The 18,337-nt window shown below is 40.3% G+C and overlaps 1 long non-coding RNA gene across 2 annotated transcripts; it reads left to right on the top strand.

Annotated features, from left to right (window-relative positions):
* Nucleotides 1-24: 24 nt before the first annotated feature.
* On the top strand, nucleotides 25-14,915 carry LOC111092064. Of its 2 annotated transcripts, none has more exons than XR_005354981.1 (4): nucleotides 25-317; nucleotides 6,579-6,703; nucleotides 11,000-11,154; nucleotides 12,949-14,915. It is a non-coding gene; the product is annotated as an uncharacterized LOC111092064 (long non-coding RNA). The 2 variants fall into 2 exon arrangements; XR_005354982.1 differs by lacking the exon at nucleotides 25-317 and adding an exon at nucleotides 4,738-5,792.
* Nucleotides 14,916-18,337: the final 3,422 nt, after the last annotated feature.

Below are 18,337 nucleotides of genomic sequence, written 5' to 3'. Positions count from 1 at the left end.
GTAGTGATTCCAAATAGAGTGAACCTCTCTCTCTGGGGCCCTGTTGGTCCCACATTTATCAGTGCCCTCTCTCGGACTTGAGGTCGGGTCCACGATGTAGTTATCCTGATTGACTGGTTTGGGTCTTGTGTCCACTTCCATTTGATTAATAGCTTTACAAAAACTACATGGATGGATCACCAAATGGAAAACAGAGGTTCTACTACCATATCACAGAATACTGATGAAAGACAAGACCACTCAACAGATATCCATTCCAGGTGACAATATCATTACCCCTGAGAGAAGAAAGTGTTGAGGAAGTTACCAAGAGCAAGGTAAAGGGGAAGAAAGAGAGAGGAGTAAGTGGAGAATGGGAGGAAGGAGTGGTGTAAAGGAATCCCATGATAATCTTGATCAGCTGGCAACTTGCAGGAAAGTAGAGAATGAAGCCTAAGGTCTGTAGGTCAATGTCTTTGGGAGTTCTTGTTCTGCAGAGGAGCAATAAAAAGCTCAGTTCTGTTTTAAGTAGAATATTAATACTTTACAGGGCTTCAAAATAAAGAATCTCATAAAACGTTGAAGAAATGAGAAGAATAGTCAGAGGGACTTTGGCTTTAATAAACAGTTAAAATATATTCCCCTCGAGATTTTAGGAACCTAATAGAAAGTACAAGAGCTCACAAAAGCAGAAGAGACTGTTATATGTTTCCCCTTATTGTAACTTGTATTTTAGTTTAAAAAAAAAAAGCAATCAGTTCATGAAATAGCAGAGTACTGATTTTTTTGTGTCCAAAGTTCCCTTTTTCCTTGTTGAGATTTACTTTTCTCTTTTTTTTAAATGACTATTTTCCCCCCAGTGTTGAAGCAGCTTTATCTTTGTCTTAATTCAGGGTTTGTGTTTAAACACTGTTCTTACGCACACTGGGACAGTGTAACAGGAAAATGAAAGCTGAGCCTCTGTACACAGAGTGGACACTGATGACTCACCATCCTCATAGTGTGGAGGCTCTGAGCTGTTTTCTGAGTAGCAGAGAAATAGCCAACCCGGCCTCCTCTGGACCAAGGGAATTCTCTCATGACATAGGTCACCTGGAGGAGGGTGTTTTCATTACAGGCATAATTGGTTGTATGGAGAATCACACTTGCAATTTGGACCCTGTTGCCTTTGTTATTCAAATTGATCAACATCAGCCTTTTCGTGGCTGTCATATGATGCTGGAAAGTCACTTTCTGATAATGAGTTGACAACAGTCATGGCACAAAAGGTATCTGAGGGGAGTCCTTTTAATTTCTATCAAGTTCCCCCAAACCAAGCTAAATAATCAAGTGTCTGAGACATCTTCCCTGTCTACCACATTGCTGCCCCCAAAACTCTTCATTTGGATATTCTTGAGCTGGAACCATGTTTTTTCAGAATTATAGAAAATGACGTAGAATTCCTCTTCCGGCAACTGTGTTTTGAAATCATATCCCTTATGACTAGAGCTTTGTAAAGAAGCAGAGTTCAAGTACATTTTAATTATATAATACTTCTTTAGAGTAACCAAGAGTATCTTTCACAACCGATTCTTAATACTGTGAGCCATTAAACTAGCTTCCTTCCAGAAAGTTCACCTTCACTTTGAAGAATTGCTTTCCCATCTCAGCCTCAGTTTCTTAGATTTGTTATCCAAAACCCCTTATCAGTCACCCTCGAACTTAAGAAAGCACAGAAATTCCCCAGAGAATTTGTCAAAACTGCAAATGTAGACTCAGCAAGTCTAGGGCATACCTCCAATCTGTAATTTTAGCAAACAGCCTAAGTGATTCTAATGCAGCTGATGGCAAAGTCAGCACCCCACTTTGAGAAACGCTGGTGCAATCATTTAGAAGTAGGGCTTGGCATTCAGAGAGAGTTAAGTTTTGGCTTAGCCTCTAGATAAGTTCATTGAATTAATTGATTAATCTTTATATGTCTCAGTTTTCATTTCTATAAAATAGGAACATTAACAGTTTCTGTGTTATAAGGTTGTTTGGTGGAATCAATGAGATTATGAAATCACTTAAGCATAGTGCCAGGTGACATATAAATGCTCATTACTGTGTATTGTTAGGACTGCGATTGGTACATAGTAGGCACTCAACAAATGTTTGTAGAAAATTGAATGAAGCAAAATTATATTATATTATTATATCTTTATATAACATAAAATTATATTATGTCTTTCCAGGTGATTAAAATGCTGTCCTAAGCCTTGATTATTACAAAGAGTCAAGGAGAGAGGGAGAGGGAGAGAGGCTTTAGAAATGGGCTGCTCAAGAAAGAAGAGGCTTGAGTGAGGAATGCACTGGCCATTTGAGGAACTAAGAAACATTCATTCCAAATAATTTCAAAACAGACTATTTTGAATATAATGTACAAAGATAATTTACAACTCTCAGTTCTAATCAGCTAAGACTAGACTCAACTAGAGAAGAGGGCAAAAACAGAATTTTTATGTCCTAATTAAAATGACAAGGATGGGGTGCCTCGGTGGCTCAGTCGGTTGAACAGCAGACTCTTGATTTGGCTCACAACCCTGAGATGGTGAGATAGAGCCCCATGTCAGGCTTCACACTCAGTGGGGAGTTGGCTTGGGATTCTCTCTCTCTCTCTCTCCCTTTGCCCCTCCCTCAATCCATGTACAAACATGCACACGCTCTCTCTCTCTCAAGTAAATAAATAAATAATTTTTTTTTAATGGAAAGGAGTCATAATACCATTCATGTGAAGAAGAGACCATGCATTGCAAACCTAGAATACAAATCAAAGAAACAAACCCTTCCCGGAGCATTATCAGAAATGTCATTGGAAGTAATGAAGCATAATGGAAATGGTGATCAGTAAATAATGATAAGTATAATGGGCTCAACAAGTACATGACACTAATTTGAAGTTGTGTGTATCAGATTTTACAACAGTTCACTGACGGGTTTTCTTAAGCTCTTGGGGATTATTAAGATTTTAACTGTTTTCAGTAGATGGCTGATTATAATTTACTCTGATTCTTATTTATAATTACCATGTATTAGCACTTACTCTGTGATGTGCATTTAAATGTTCATTATTTTAATTAACATTCATAGCAACCATGTGAGATGGGTTGTCAGCATCTCTATTTTATAAATTATGAAATGAACCTCAAAACTCAAAGGAGTTGTTTGACCAAAGTGACTTTGAGGTGATGGAGATATGATTTGAACTCAGGTGTCTCACAGCCATTGATGTTCTTCTACTGTTCTGCACTGTCTCTAGGTGGTGATTAGTGCATGCCCTTCCCTAATTAGCTAGATGTGGCTACGGACCTCTTTACCACACCTGGCCTGCCCCATACCATGGCATTTCTCCATGGAACCCTTAGGTTTCATCATCCTTATGATGGTTGATTGAAATAGACAGTTGCCCAGTTTATACACGGCTTTGGGCGAATTACATAATTTAATTAGTCCAAAGTATATCTAGTGACCCAAAAGATCCAGGCAATAGGAAACTTTGATCTGTGGACTTTAGTTTTGTATTTCCTCATTTATATTAAAATAAAAAGTGATAAAAATGATTTGGACAAGCTCATTCAATGACAAGAATGACCTTAACCATAAGAATGGTTAACATACATTAAATACTTACATGATGGGCACTTGGCTAAGCACTTTACATGGAATATCTTATTTAATGTACCCAACACTGTGGCAAGGTATTATCTCCATTATAAAAATAAATAGATATAGTCTTAAAAACCTTCAGTGATATGACCAAGGACTCAAAAGTGTAAGTGGCCAAGCCAGAACGAGAACCCAGGACAGAGAAGTTTGTGGCTTTGTAGCCAAGGTTGGAACACAAATGAGTAAAAAAAAGCCAGGAGGGGACATTGGCAAATCCAAGAGCACATGCATGTTTGCAGAGATGGTTACTCATCTCCAGCACTGTGAGTGCTGGAATGTGGTCTTCTGATTTTTTTTAAGTCAGTAATCTGAATATTTTTTATGTGAATTCTCTTAACTTTAAAATGTCAGCATCTATTTTGTTTCACTTGTGTTTCTGTAAATATTTTGAGTGCCCAACAAGCACATCTTTGACTCTGGGCCTCCTGGATGAGAGCCTGTGCTCTTAGGCTACAGGAACTCCAGTGTCCCTTATATCATCTCTGCAAGGAGATATTTCCAGGCCTATCATTTCCTAGATCTACAGCTTCCCCTTCCTTCAGTAAATGAAACACCATTCCTAGAACTCTCTCTTACCAGAAGCAAACTTCTACTGCTCTGGCCCCAAGGTTGATAAATGCTCACATCTATGAAAGAACAAGGGCCAATGTATTATTAAAAGAGATATATGGTGCCCTTTGAAGGTTACTTGCCTTTTTGCTTGGGAGAGATTAAGCAGATATACTTTGAGGGGCAGAATTTCTTCAAAGTTTGGAAAATATGACCATATGCATAGTATCCTTGAATTTTTATTTTCCTGGAGGCCATCTGCCTCCTGTTATCCTGAAGCACCGAGTCATGACAGCAGTGCTGCGGCATGGAAATTGGCTCCAACTAGGTTTCCATGTTGGCATCCAAATACTTGTTTTTATTGACAGATTCTCCCCTTGGGGATTTTTCCTCAGACAGCTGGGCTCCCAGTGTGCCTAATCTTCACCTCATCTTCAACCAAAGCAGGACAGGGGAGCTCCACGGGCTTAAAAAGCCTGAGCAGCAGTACTTCATGCATTTATTCCCCTTCCCACTCATGTTTATTAATATCTGGGCAGAAATGTGACAGTGAGAAGTTTTGATGTGTGCAAGGAGGACAGCTACAGCAAATGAGCATTCTCCGTTTAATATAGTATCAACCAAGTAGGCTGTGCTGAAAAAAGGAAGGAAAATAGATCCTAAATCTATGTGTAGGCAAGGATTGTGATCCTAAATCTATTTTGCACAGAATAACCAAATGTTGGCTTGAGTTAACAAATAAGCTACAAAATAATGTAGAAAGCTACGGTAGGACAGAACCTTTCTCTAAGTCTGCCCTTTAGATTTATAAATGCCATTTTTCTATGGAAACTAAGGGGTTTTGGGTGACTGATGAATGCTATCTGAGAAACAGGATTTCAGAGGATCCTTAAAACTTCTGCAGAATTGGGAAAAATACCTTAATTTTGCAGAACAGTCATTTGATGACTAATGGGACAAAAGGTAACAGTCTGGGTATCTAGAGACTTTCTCCTACTCTCTACCTGCAAAAGAATTTGGATTTCGCCTACTCTTTCTCTTTCCCATCTTCTGCAGAAGGTTCTTCCAATTGTTGTGCTGAATTGGGAGACACGATGAAGGAAAAAAACAGAAAGCAGAGAGGAACTCTCCCTCTTTAGAGAACCCTAAATGGTAGGATAATAATCTACTAAGAGTCCTTTGTGTGGGAAGACAGAGCACCGAGATGAGGAGTAGGTCATCAGAGTGATAGCAGACGTTGAATGGAGTAGATAATGAGGGAGATGATTCTAGAATGGAGGATGAAACATTCTAGAGACATCTGAGTCCAAAAAAGAGAATGGATGGTTTTAATAATATTCCCATTTAAGGTGCTTACAAGATGCCACAACACTTTAGAATTCTTATTTGGATGATAGCACTTCAAATTTCAAGTTACTAATGGGCTGAACCACGTGGCTCATGGCTTTAACAGGGTTGCAAGTGTATATGACATTGCCTGCATTCCTCCTTTCTTTTGTCAAACCTTCTAATTATTCCCAAAGTCATGGATGCTTAACTCAGAAGCACACACACAGGTGGCTTTGTTTCCTCAAACAGAGGTAAGGAGCCCTTTCAATAGTGCTATTCCCAGATTTCAGAATAATCTGCCTCTGGGAAGTTAGGGGTCAGCAGTTAGTGGTGACTTTGAGGAGTTCACTGTGATCTTGTCAAGGGGTACAGGCACCTAGGTGACTCCCTAAATCTTTCATTCGTCCATTTAACCAACAGGTTACTGACCACTTAGCTTGTATCGGGCACATATTCTTGATTCTCAGAATGCAATAGTTGACAAAAATAATTACCCCTCCCTCACAGAGACTACATTTCTTTTTATACATTTTTTTTTCTAGAGAAAATGCTCCCATTAGGTAGGCAAAGAAATGTGATGGTTAGGTTATGAACTTGATATTTAAGTAATTGAGAAAATTAAATCATCTCTTAGAATCCTCACCCAAGAATTATAGGGAAACAAGGGTTGAATAAAATATTCTTTCCTTTATCCATCCAAAAATAACTAAACTTAAAGGGAGTTAACAACATGTAGCCTCAAGTTAACGGAGCTTGGCATACTTTCAAGAGTCGCAGGGAAACAAGGAGCTGCAGGGTCCGTGATGCCAGCTCAGGTCTGTCAGCCCGCAGCTGGGTCCCAGCTGAGTCAGCGTGTGCTTTGGGCAAGTTGCATAACCTATAATATGGGGTTAATAATAGTACCTACCTCATTAGGGTTTTTGTGTGTATTAAATGAGCTAATTCATGTGAAGTACTTAGCTCAGTGTATGCCAGAGAGTGTGTGCTCAATTATTATTATTATCTGTTCTTATTCTTTTGTTTCCTTGCCCTTACAGAATGGGCTGGAGGAGTTCGGCTCCTCTTAAAGCAAAACACTTTTCACAAAAGAAATGAAAAAAATATATAGCCAAGAAAGGCCCCCCTGACAAGTGAAGAGAGGCATCGAGCAAGTCAAATAATGGTATGTAAGGGTGGCGGCAGGTCTGTGCAAGGTTTAGAACAGGTAAAACATCCTCGGAGTAAGAGCAGAGGCTGTGGTTTCTCCACATGGCACGTGCATGTGTCTGTGTCTCTCTGTGTTTCTGCACACCCAATGGAATGATTTCCTGTTAAGTGCAGCTAGCTCTGTGACTGCAAATGACAGCTTTGACAACTTGCACCACCAAGGAGGCAGTAAGACTCCACTACTCCTGGTTCGGTAGTCCAGGAGCTGTTGCCAGCCCTCCAACTCGGAGAGGATTCCCCTGGTGGAACACATGCTGATCTCAGTGACACGGACAAACAATGCAAAATGCCAAGCATTGAGCCAGCAAGGTGATTTCCTGGGCAGAGGCCTCCTTTAATGAAGAAGCCTTACTCTTGAGTCTTTCCAGTGTTTGGATCAGCATCTAGATTTTCAAGCCCAATTTTCTCTCGTGGTGCTTTCTCAAGGGGGTGGGAGAGGCAGGTATCAATCATTCCAATCCCCAAATTTGTCTCCCACCTAATATTTAGTGGGAATACTGTCAGAGTTTAAATCATTAGGCAAAGTGTTTTATTGCGTGACTTCTAAGATTGTCTAATTCTGGTATTCTCTACAAAGTCGTAGTTTCCCTTTAATCATCCCAGGGACAGTGTTTTCCATTTTGAGGCCAAATTTGTCCTCATGTTCTGTGCTACTCTGCTTGTCACCAGGAAGAAGCAGGATGGCTCAGTAAAAGGAGCAGAAGGAGATCAAGGGGGACCTACCTGGATTCAAATCCACATTCTTCCATAACCTGGTTATTTGAGAGTTGGCTGCTCCCAGTCTGTTTCCTTATATGTAAAATAATATCCATTGAGCTACGAGGCTCTGAGGATTGGAGACAATCTCTGTCAACTCACTAATTATCAATATTGCTATGATTTATTGCTTAGAGTCTTCTCCCTTCTGTACGTCAGCTTCTTTCTTATTTCCTCTTGAAACATGCTTTTAGTAGCAGCATTATCAGAGACAGCGAACAGCAGTAATTGTGACCATGTGCTTTGAAGCCAAACTGCTTGGCTCTACAAAGATGAGCATTTTACTATGTGCTCACTTTTTAACTTCTTGTGCCTTGATTTCCTTACTTAAGAAATGAAGATAGTAACACAATCTACTTCAAAGAGTCGTCATGTCATGGAAGACACGAGTGCCACATGCATAGCTTTTAAGTGTGAGCTAATATTATTTCTTATTTGTATCTGAAAGTCGTCTAACATCGTACCAGCACAAAGTCATGAACCAGTGAAGTAGGAGGGTCTTTTGAGGCCTGGCAAGCAACGCATTGAAGAAGGGAGAAGAGGGAAAGCCCATCTCCCCCACATCTTGCACAGCCTTCTTGGCAATAGCAGAGGAGGATCTGTCTCAGAGTTCACAGGGTTTCAACTCAGTTCCCAAGAAGAAGGATCATTCTTTGCTTACCTGTGTGTCCTTAGTGGCTGGCACAGAGAAAAACTCAGGAGAAAAATACTGGAATAAGTTAAATCTAAGGCAGAAAAGGAATGTAGAGCTTTGAGTTACTGCCAGGCTATGAAGCCCTCTGACTTATTCGGTGAAACCTTAACAGCTACAAATGGAAATACACAAAGTAACCTAAAGCCTTAACAACATGCCAGTAGGGGACTTACTACCAAGTCCGCTTGCTCTAGGTGATTTATTTCCAGACACTCTTCAAGACTATTAAAATACCTGGTGAGGCCTGACTAAACAGGATATCTGGTCAACTTAATAAAGCATATGCTCCTGGGTGCTGTTCAACACCAGTAACCTGATACTCTTGCTGCAGCAAGAATTCTTTTGAATCATTTTTCTGGCAGCAGGGTGTCCTATCCAAAGGTGGGACTATTATCCATGTGACCTCTCAGATCCATTTCTCCCCTATGATGCATTCAGTGACCTCCTCCAGTGTGAAAAAATGGTATCCTTCAGCTTGAAAGGGCTTCCCCCCCCTCCTTCTTCATCATGAGTCATCCGTTTCTTCTTACCAGTAGGATACTGTCCTTCTTCATTCCCAAAACACTCCTGTAAGGAAGGCAGTAAGGGTATAAAAATAAACCCTACAGAAGCAGAAACACCTCATTGGGTAGCTGCCTGCCTGGTCCAAAGCCCCTGTTCTAATACTACCCCACCACTGTGGCCACAGGCAAGAGAGTTGTTCCAAATGTCAGCTCTGAAGCCAGACTGCCTCAGTTTGCACCCTTGCTCGGCACTCACCTGCTGTGTTACCTTGGGCAAATGGCTTAACCTCTCAGTGTTTCTATTTTCTCTTTGTCAAATGAGGGTAAAAATGGTACCTACCTCACAGCATTCATTGAGGACTGAATACAAGCAAACATTTCACAAAGGAGTGGGTACATAGTAAGAGCTCCACAAATGATCTAGAATTTTTATTTCCAAGATTACCACAAATTTCTCCATCGAATATATGGATGCATGAATAAATGAAAACTGGAATGAAATGCTCTCCAGAACTGAGAGTAAAAATGTATGATGGCCATAAGTGCTCATCACATTCTCTTAGTTCTTTCCTTCCTGTCTACTGACTCACTAATGTCAGTACTCGGTTTGGAGAAGATTCTTCCTATGTTTTGCTAAAGAAAATGTCATTCCTCTAAGCCACTCTGAAATGAACTAAAATTTCCATTTTCATTCACCTTGAACTCTGAGTCATTGTCTATTTCCCTCGAGGGGAGAGGCTGGTTCTTTAAGTTAGGATGTAGAAAGAGAAAGAAAGTAAGTTCTGTGACAATTTAATTCTTGTTTTCAAATGTGTCCTTAAATAATGTGCCCTTGCCTTCTTGCCTTGGCACCCAGACGTCGATTGGCATAGGGCTGTATTCCTAATGCTGAGCTGTCAGCGTGCCAGTGTGGTTTGTGTTGCCTTCCTTTCTTGCTTTGAGTTGCAGATAAAGTAAATTTGTGGAAGCCAGTCACCAATATTGGCATCTGTGAATGGAGAGGAAAAAAGTAAATAAAAGTATGATCATCACCTGCAGAGTAGAGTACACTGATCTGAGATGTTATAGGTGAACGATAGAATTACATTTTATCATTCTGTCTAGGTCCTTCTGATTTCATGTTTTGTTTTGTTTTTTCTTCTTAGAAGGGAACTTGGCAGGAGTCTCTGACAGTGATAGATTCAAAAGCGTCTGGCACCCATTGTCAGGTGTGTTTCTTAAGCACGCAGGTGGCGGAGGTGAGCCATCTGCATTTTCTTGGGTTTCTGCTGCCTCGTGCACCAAAGAACAAGGATAAGAGGAAGTGGATGGCTGGAAAGTTCCCAGCAGCAGAAGAGAACTGAGATTCCTATCACTGTTTTCTACAAGGGCAAACCGATACTTTCCTTTTGCTCAAGTGCAGGGGAGAGGATGAAACAGGCTCTTTCTCTGCAGGTCTGTTCCCTGGCAAAGAAGCCCACCATCAAAGAATACAGTAGGGCTCCCTCCCCTGAGTGGTTTGGCAGACACATTTTGTAACCAGTTACGGTGCCAGCAGTTTGTAGCAGCCTCCACCACAGCAAATCCACTGTGATATTAAAAAGAAAAACAGCCTGGCAATGTGGAAATTATCCCCTCTAGCAGTATCTCCCAAAACAAGAGGCTTGATTTTGCTGCCCAAGTGAGAGTGACAGCACTGATTAATCCTTTATTCCAAATGCCATCAAATTTCGGTTGCTGATTTTTTAATCTCTCATATAAAAAGGCAACATTGTGGCTATTTAAATAGCCCAAGTGAAGCAAAGATTTGGCAATTGCATAGTAAATTTAAGTAAGCCAAGCTAAGAAGAGAAGAAATGGGGTCGTGCAAGGTAAAGAAATCTATTATCCCTGAACTTTCTGGATTAGCTCACTCTATGGTGAAACCACTTCTTTTCTGCTGTAGTAACTCATGCAGCCATCTGGATTATTTAATCTACACAGACAGCTGGGCCAGACACTTTTAGATGCAACATGGAATTCTTTTTGCAATCTGAATAATCTACAAGGCTGAAATTAATAAGAGCATTTCCAGTTCTTTCCTCATTGTGTGCCAGTTCACCCCTGTGAGGAGCATCAGGAAGAGTGGGGATAAGGAAGAAGTTTGTACCCTTAGCCATTGAGCACTTAAGCTGGCCAGGTCCAAAGCCCCTGTTCAAATACTTTAGGTAGAACAGCTTCCTGTGTTTGGCCCTTGGTGCTCAGGTATTGTAGGGGCTCAACACACATGTGCTTGCTTTCTCCTTTCAGTAACTTCTCCTCCCCATGTCTCACTCCCCAGAGTTGTGGCTGCAGAGGTGCAAGCTCTTCATCTACAAAGCTGAGGACCATGAGGCTAAGGAACTACCAAAAGGCCCGGAGCTAGCAGAACCCAAGAAGAGGCCAGTCTACCTGGTCATTGTTCGGCTCTCTGATCTCTTCACCGGAACTTTCAAAGTAAGAAAGACAGTGAAAGCTAGTACCATGGTATTCCAACAAACTAATTCTGTGGCCTTGGGCACTAACTAGCTCTGTGATTTTGAGGCAAGTCGCTTAATTTTTCTGAGCCTCAGTTTCCACATCTATAACATGAAACCTGCTTTCGATACCCCCTCATGGGGCTAATGTGAGGATTCAGTGAAAAATACATGTCAAGTTCTTACGAAAATACCTGGCATCAGAAGGACTTGGTAAACAATAACAATCAGTACCATTTGTTGAGCATTTACTATATACCAAACACTCTTGGAACTTCTTAAATTGTAGCTCTTCTGACTGACCAATGGAATAGTTATTATTATACCTATTAAATAAGAAGAAGAACGGCAAAACTAAAGGGCAGATGCCCCTTCTGATACAAATCACCCAACAATTAATAGGCAACTGTTTGACATGATGGCTGATGAATCAGGGCCTGAGCTCTGGGCTCAAATATCCTGGGATTTAATTTCAGTTCTTCTTCTTCACATCCAGGTGACCTTAGGCAAACGACATAACTAATTTCACCGAGTCTCAGTTTTCTTATCAGAAAAATGAGACTAAGAATTGTACATAGCAGGTTTGTTGTGATGGTAACTCATCAATATAAATGAAGCGTGTATAGCACATAAGGAACTGATAACACTCAAGTTGAAAATGGGGTCTTGGTTAGGAACTCACTGAATCCACAGCTGCTCACTACTAGCTGGGTGACCTTGGGCAAGCCACTTAACTTCTTCTCAGGCCTGATCTCTTCATCTGCGAGATGGAGCTGCTGCTGTGAGGACCGAATGGGTTAAAGCACATTAAGTACCTACTTGGCAAATATTCAATAAATAAATAAATAAGTATATTTGTAGGCATGGGTTTTCATAACTGATGAAGACATCTAGGAGACAATAAGCAGCATACTGAGGTCAGAGTCAGGAAAGTCTCTGAGAGTTGCAAGGAGGCAGAGGCTGGGTACTGAGTGGCAGTGAGACTACATCTGCTGTGAGCCACAAATTCAATTCACTGCAATATTTAGTATCACAGGTCTCTGACTAGGCTCCAGGAATATACCCACAGACATGGGCAGTCTCTGCTATCTGGCAGAGCCATTAATCTGGGGGGACATAGAGGCTAGGAAGCATCTAACTATGACACTGTACAAGGTGTTACACTAGAGAAAGGCAAACAACAAGGAGAAGCCAAGTGAGTACAGTAGGAGCAGTGACGTGTACAAGGGGGAATAGCATGAGGCTCGGAGGAGGCAAAAGAAAAACTAGGTAAGAATGCTGTTTTTGGATCCACTAAGCCACCACAGTGTATTAAAAGAAGCCAGATGCCAGCAAATATGAAAGAAGACATTGTAAAAAACATTGAGGGTTGACATGGGCTTCAATAAAATCATAAATATCATGTTCTTCCCTTTAGTCAATTCTAACTGCAGGGTCCTAGGTAATCCTTGTTTTCTCAGATTTAACTTAGCTAAGATTGTCTGGTTTCCAAGCTAAAAACTTCCCAGCTCTGCTCCAGATTTCTGTATTAGGTAAGACTTTATTTATTTATTTATTTATTTATTTATTTATTTATTTATTTATTTAAACAAGTGACAGAAATGTACTCAAACTCCCTTATGTAAAAAGGGGAATTTATTGGCTTATTTAACTGCAAATCCATGGAGGTTTCTAGCTTCAGGCACACTTAGCGCTTCAAACTACACAACCATGTTCTCAGTCTTCCTCCTCATCTTTCACTTTGTCTTTTCTCTCTATTGGCTTTTTCTCTCAGACAGGCTCTTCAGATTAGCAACCCCTGCAGAGAGTCCTTTTCTGCCAATAGCCCCTCCAGAAGTTGTCAGTATGTTTTCACTGCCTCGGGCACATGATCATCCCTGAACCAATCATCTAGACCACGGGTTGGAGTGTTCTCATCATGCCAGTGTCCAGAGCCTGGAAGCCACTGGGTAAATTCAGTGATACTCCAACTGAGTGAACAGAAAGCTGGAGCGATGTGGTTGCACAAAAGAATGATGAACTCAGAGAAACTTCTACACATGGCAGTGGCCTCTAACATAAGAAGGCAGGGAGAAGAAAGGGAGACGAAGCGAAATGGCTCCATATGTGCAAAACCAGTATTTCCAGACCAATCAACTGGATCTTGGATCTGCAGTCACCTGCATCATGGATTGAACTCTTTTGAACTTTAAAGTTATCTTTCCTCATTTTTCTTTATTGCAAGCCTTTTTGATACCTACTTCCATCTCTTGTTCTTGATTTTCATAGAGAGTTTCATAGTCATACAATAGAAAAATACATTTGGTCGAAAAAATATTTCATAAAGACATTTCCTCTGTACCTAGATTAATCAGAGGTCATGTGTGCGTGGGGCTCTTAAGTAGATTGCTTTTGGTTCTCAGTGCAGCATCAGTTTGGACCCCTTAAAACGTTTCTACTGAAGGATGATTGCTATGCACCATTCAGATGTTGAGTGTTGGGGACTTTCACCTGGACTCTGTCTGTCTGCTCTCTGTCTCTCTCTCTGCCATTGAACAAAGGAGTATTTACACAGAAGCAAAGATTCTGGGATACATGGGCTCTTTGTCCTTTTGAAAGAGAATATTTGGACATATTTTCAGCTTTTCTCTGTGTGCCCAAACTTCTTTTTATTTTATATTTTAAAAGTTAGCTTTGATTCTTCAAATAGCACACCTGTTCCAAAGAAGGACACTGGGCACCAGAGAAAGCTTCAAAAAGTGTAACTGTAGAGCATAGCATAACTCTATATTCCCACTTACCCTTCTGTTGTCATTGTTATTTAAAAGACCTTCATCCCTAACACTAGAGCCCCTTGGCTGTCACCATGGCTGCTTCCACTCTCCTTGCTTATTTAATGGTATGTGAATGCAACATGTCATCAAGTCCCAAAGCTCCATTTTTGTGCCTGTTCAAGACCCTCTGCCTCATGATCCTTAACCTCAAAGAGTTCATATTTAAAAATTGGAGGGGCTAAGTGTACTTCCCATGTGAATCCATAGGGAGTGACCTCAAAAACATCAGTCATATGCTCAGCCAGTAGAGTTGCCCCTAGAAATTCCCCTTGGATGTGTGATGCCCTGTGTAAAATATGCAGCTCCTATTAGCTTGCAGGGAAGATTTCTGATGTCTATCCTACAGTGATCCTGGCTGACTTATGCATGTGAATTCAGGTCCTCTATGTACACTCCAGGTGGTTGTGGCCAAAATGCATTTCTTCTGAATTGCATAATTGTAGTTCTCCCCTCAGTGAGGTGGTTGCAGAGCAAAGAGAAGCTGAGTTAATGGAACAACTCCAGGACATTCTCCACAAGACAGTGTTTAGACAGCTTCAGAGCTATGCATGGGGTTCATCATGTGGTCAGACTTCTAATGGTTGTCTAGACACCTGGACATCCAGGCTGCCATTTGTCCCTGATTCATGGTGGATTCTGAAGGGCTTTATTTATAACTCAAAGAAACTTGCACATACACACACACACACACACACACACACACGGATATGCACATACATGCACACACACAAACATATACATACCTCAGGAAGGAAAGGGGAAACCTTTCAAAGGATATCTATAAATGATATTCTTTAATGTACATGGTTCCTCCCATGGTTCTCCAGGCTCTGTCTAAATGGTTTAATGTTTTCATCTGGTCATCAGATTTCCTGCAGAGAGGAGAGCTCAAACATCTTGTTTGGGAAAGACTCTTGCAGCTGTGCAAATACAGTCTTCTTGAACATTAATCCATCTGTCAGGTGAGATTTCTTTTTTCAAATAGCAAGAATTCCAAGTGGGGAGGATTAGTGTCTGCTACAAAAATTCTCAGCTATTCACAGCTAAGTTGTAATAATATCCATTTGGAATCTTCTGGGAATTTGAATTCTGGGTTTTCCTGGGAAGGAGTGGTCAATCCTCTCTAAGCCACTTGGTCAAAGAATTTCAGCATCATCTTTAATCCTGACCCACTCATTGAAGGGCCGCCTACTGATTCTACTCACTTCTCATTTATTCAAAAATATTAGCTTCTTCTCAGGTGCCAGCCACAGTGCTAAGAGTTCAGAAAGCAAAGATGAATAAGAATATCTGCCTTCAAGGAACTTGCAGTCATAGGGAAGAACAGGTATTTTGACACATGCTTTGTGTACAAGATAGAGTAATATCCAAAAAAGGGAGTGGGAGGTGTGTTTCAGGAAGGCTTCTCAAAAGAGAAGATAACTGAGCCTGGGGATTAAGGAACAAGAAGGAGTGGTGAGGGACAGGGTTTCAGACAAACAGACTACCATGTGCAAAGACATCAGGAAGTGAAGGAAATGTGAAAAGGTAACTCTGAGTAGAGCCCAGTAGGCAAGTTGGTAACTTGGGAGGACCTAGTAGACGGAGCACATGACAAGATTCATAGGAGTCAAATCATGCAGAGCATCTGGATCATTCTAAAGTGTAGAGCCTTTGAAGATTTTCCATTAGAGGAGTAATTTGAATAGGTGTGCCTTTCTGAAAATTTATTTCTGGGCTATTACATGGAGAATGGAAAATCATGTTCTCCTTACTTTGCATGTCAAATAGTCGGTAATTTATATAGCTTCTCTTCTTTAGGAGTCTATTCCAGAGATGGCAAATATGCTATGATTCCCCCTCTTCCTGCAGCCTTGAGAGATGTTGTTCATCACTTTTAACATTTTCCTCACCAAATCGAAATGCAGAGAAAAGCCTTTTTTTCAACCCTAATATTCAAGTGTTTACTATCAACTAATTGGAGTTGTAAATGCATTGAATTGTGTTCTCTATCCCTGGCCTATTGTTCACCGGACCTCATTGTTCTTTTTTTTTTTTTTTTAAGATTTTATTTATTTATTTGAGAGAGAGAGTATGTATTAAACACACAAGCATGGAGGGTGGGGTTAGGAGGAGAGGCAAAGAGCCCCAACCCAGCAGTCAATCCCAGGACTCCAAGATCATGACCTCAGTGGAAAGCAAACACTTACCTGACTGAATTGTTGGACTGAATCACCCTGGCTACCCAGGCTTCATAGTTCTTTGCGTGATTTTGATTGCTGCTGTCCTCATACACTTGCCTGTCCTCAGCATAAGGTGCCTCACTCCCAGTAGAATGGGGTCCCTCTCCTTCTCTTGTTCATTCTCTCTCATCTTCGCTGCCTCTCGTTCTTAGCTTTCTGTGGCATAGGGGACCAGAGTCCATTGTGTTTCCCAAATCCAGCAGACATATAGCAAGCTCTCCAGGGGTCCTCTGGAGTACCACTGGCTTGGCTTAAGGTAAACGAGATGCAACCACTCACTCTTGTCATGGGCTGGATTTCCTGGGAGCTGACTCTGAGACAGAATTTAGTGTAGACAGTGATTCTTTGTTGTTGTTATTGCTTTTATTTTTTTTAAGATTTTATTTATTTACTCATGAGAGACACACAGAGAGAGGCAGAGACATAGGCAGAGGGAGAAGCAGGCTCCACACAGGAAGCCCGTTGTGGGACTCAATCCTGGGACCCCGGGATCACGTCCTGAGCCAAAGGCAGACGCTCAACCACTAAGCAACCCAGGCGTCCCTGTTATTGCTTTTAAAGATTTTATTTATTTATCTATCTATCTATTTATTTGTTTGACAGAGAGAGAGAGACTGCAAATGGGAGTTCAAGCAAGGGGAGCAGCAGGGGGAGAGAGAGAAGCAGACTCCCCACTAAACAGAGAACCTGATGTGGGGCTCCTTCCCAGAACCGTGGGATCATGACCTGACCCAAAGGCAGATGCTTAACAGACTGAGCCACCCAGGAACCCTGATTCTTTGTTTTTTAATACTCAACAGAATATATTTGTTATTTCTACAGATGTGAATCAAGTCATTCTGTATAGCTTCAAATAAATACCAATCTTACACTTCATTAAATTCTCTGATAAACGCTGAAAAGTGAAACACAATTTGCATGTCCTGTCATCAATGCCTTGGTTTGTGATAGCAGTATAGGAAAGAAGCACGTAGCTGCTATTTTCCTGTGAGGGAAACCTTTTTTTTAAAAAATCATATATATATGATATATAATCATATATATGATATAAAATCATATATATATAATCACATATATATGTATGTTTTGTTTTGTTTTGTTTTTTGTTTTAACACAGAAGGTTAATTCTGACCATCTAAATGCACCTAAGGATATGAGAAAGTACGAAGCCAATTGATTTCTGAATAGCATTGAGTGGATCAGCATTAAAACTCACTTATTCACTTTAGTACAAACCTCACAGTATATGTCCTGTACTAGAAATTGTATAACAATTTAAGTACAGATTTCAATAACAGTATTTAAGTGTTGTTATAACATAAATATATTACTTAAATACAAATTTACAAAATAAAAATTCAATGCAACTGCAAAAATAACGTGCAGCTATGCTATGCATGCACATCACCTGTTCTAAGGGGAAGCATATGAGCATCTCAGTGCATAGAAAAAGTGGGATACAGCTATCAACCTCTTAGTACATCCTAATGAAGGCTTTTTTGCCTTCAGCTTTTTAAAAAAAATTAATATAAGCTAGATGATAATCAGAAAATATTTTATGTTTAAAAAATTTCTTTCATACATAAGAAAGACCTATTTTATTATTTCCTCTAATAGTTGTTTAAGTGTCATACAAGGTTAAATTTCAATAGCATACAAGTATTTATCATTTCTGTATGAAAAAATGTAAGGAAATTTGTTCAAAACCTATGGTTATACTCCTTTTTTTTGTTTTGTTTTGTTTTTACCACAAATATTTATAAAAGAAAGTGTAGCATCACCATAAACAGCTGAAGCTAGACTATCTACAGACAAAATTAGCAACAAATCTGAGGCACTGTCAATTCAGGTCCACAGGAGGACAAACGTGATTAAACACGGCCTCAAGCAACAGTGTTAATGTCATTTACAAAGGAGAGAACTGATATAAAAACATTCAAAGCCTGAACATTGCTTGGCATGTGAGAGGGAAAACATCAAATTAGCTGGAAGGTTCAGGAACACAAAGTCTTATTTACACTATAGAAAGCTCAGGTGTTAGCCCTGAACATAACTTTCTTTCTTTTTTTTTTTTTTTTTTTTAATGAACATACCTTCAAGAGACATTCAACTCAGATCGCTTTTGTTG

Source organism: Canis lupus, chromosome 2 (assembly GCF_011100685.1).
Source record: "Canis lupus familiaris isolate Mischka breed German Shepherd chromosome 2, alternate assembly UU_Cfam_GSD_1.0, whole genome shotgun sequence".
Classification (NCBI taxonomy): Eukaryota; Metazoa; Chordata; class Mammalia; order Carnivora; family Canidae; genus Canis; species Canis lupus.
The sequence above is the reverse complement of the archived record's forward strand: the minus strand, read 5'-3'. Positions and strand labels throughout refer to the sequence as shown.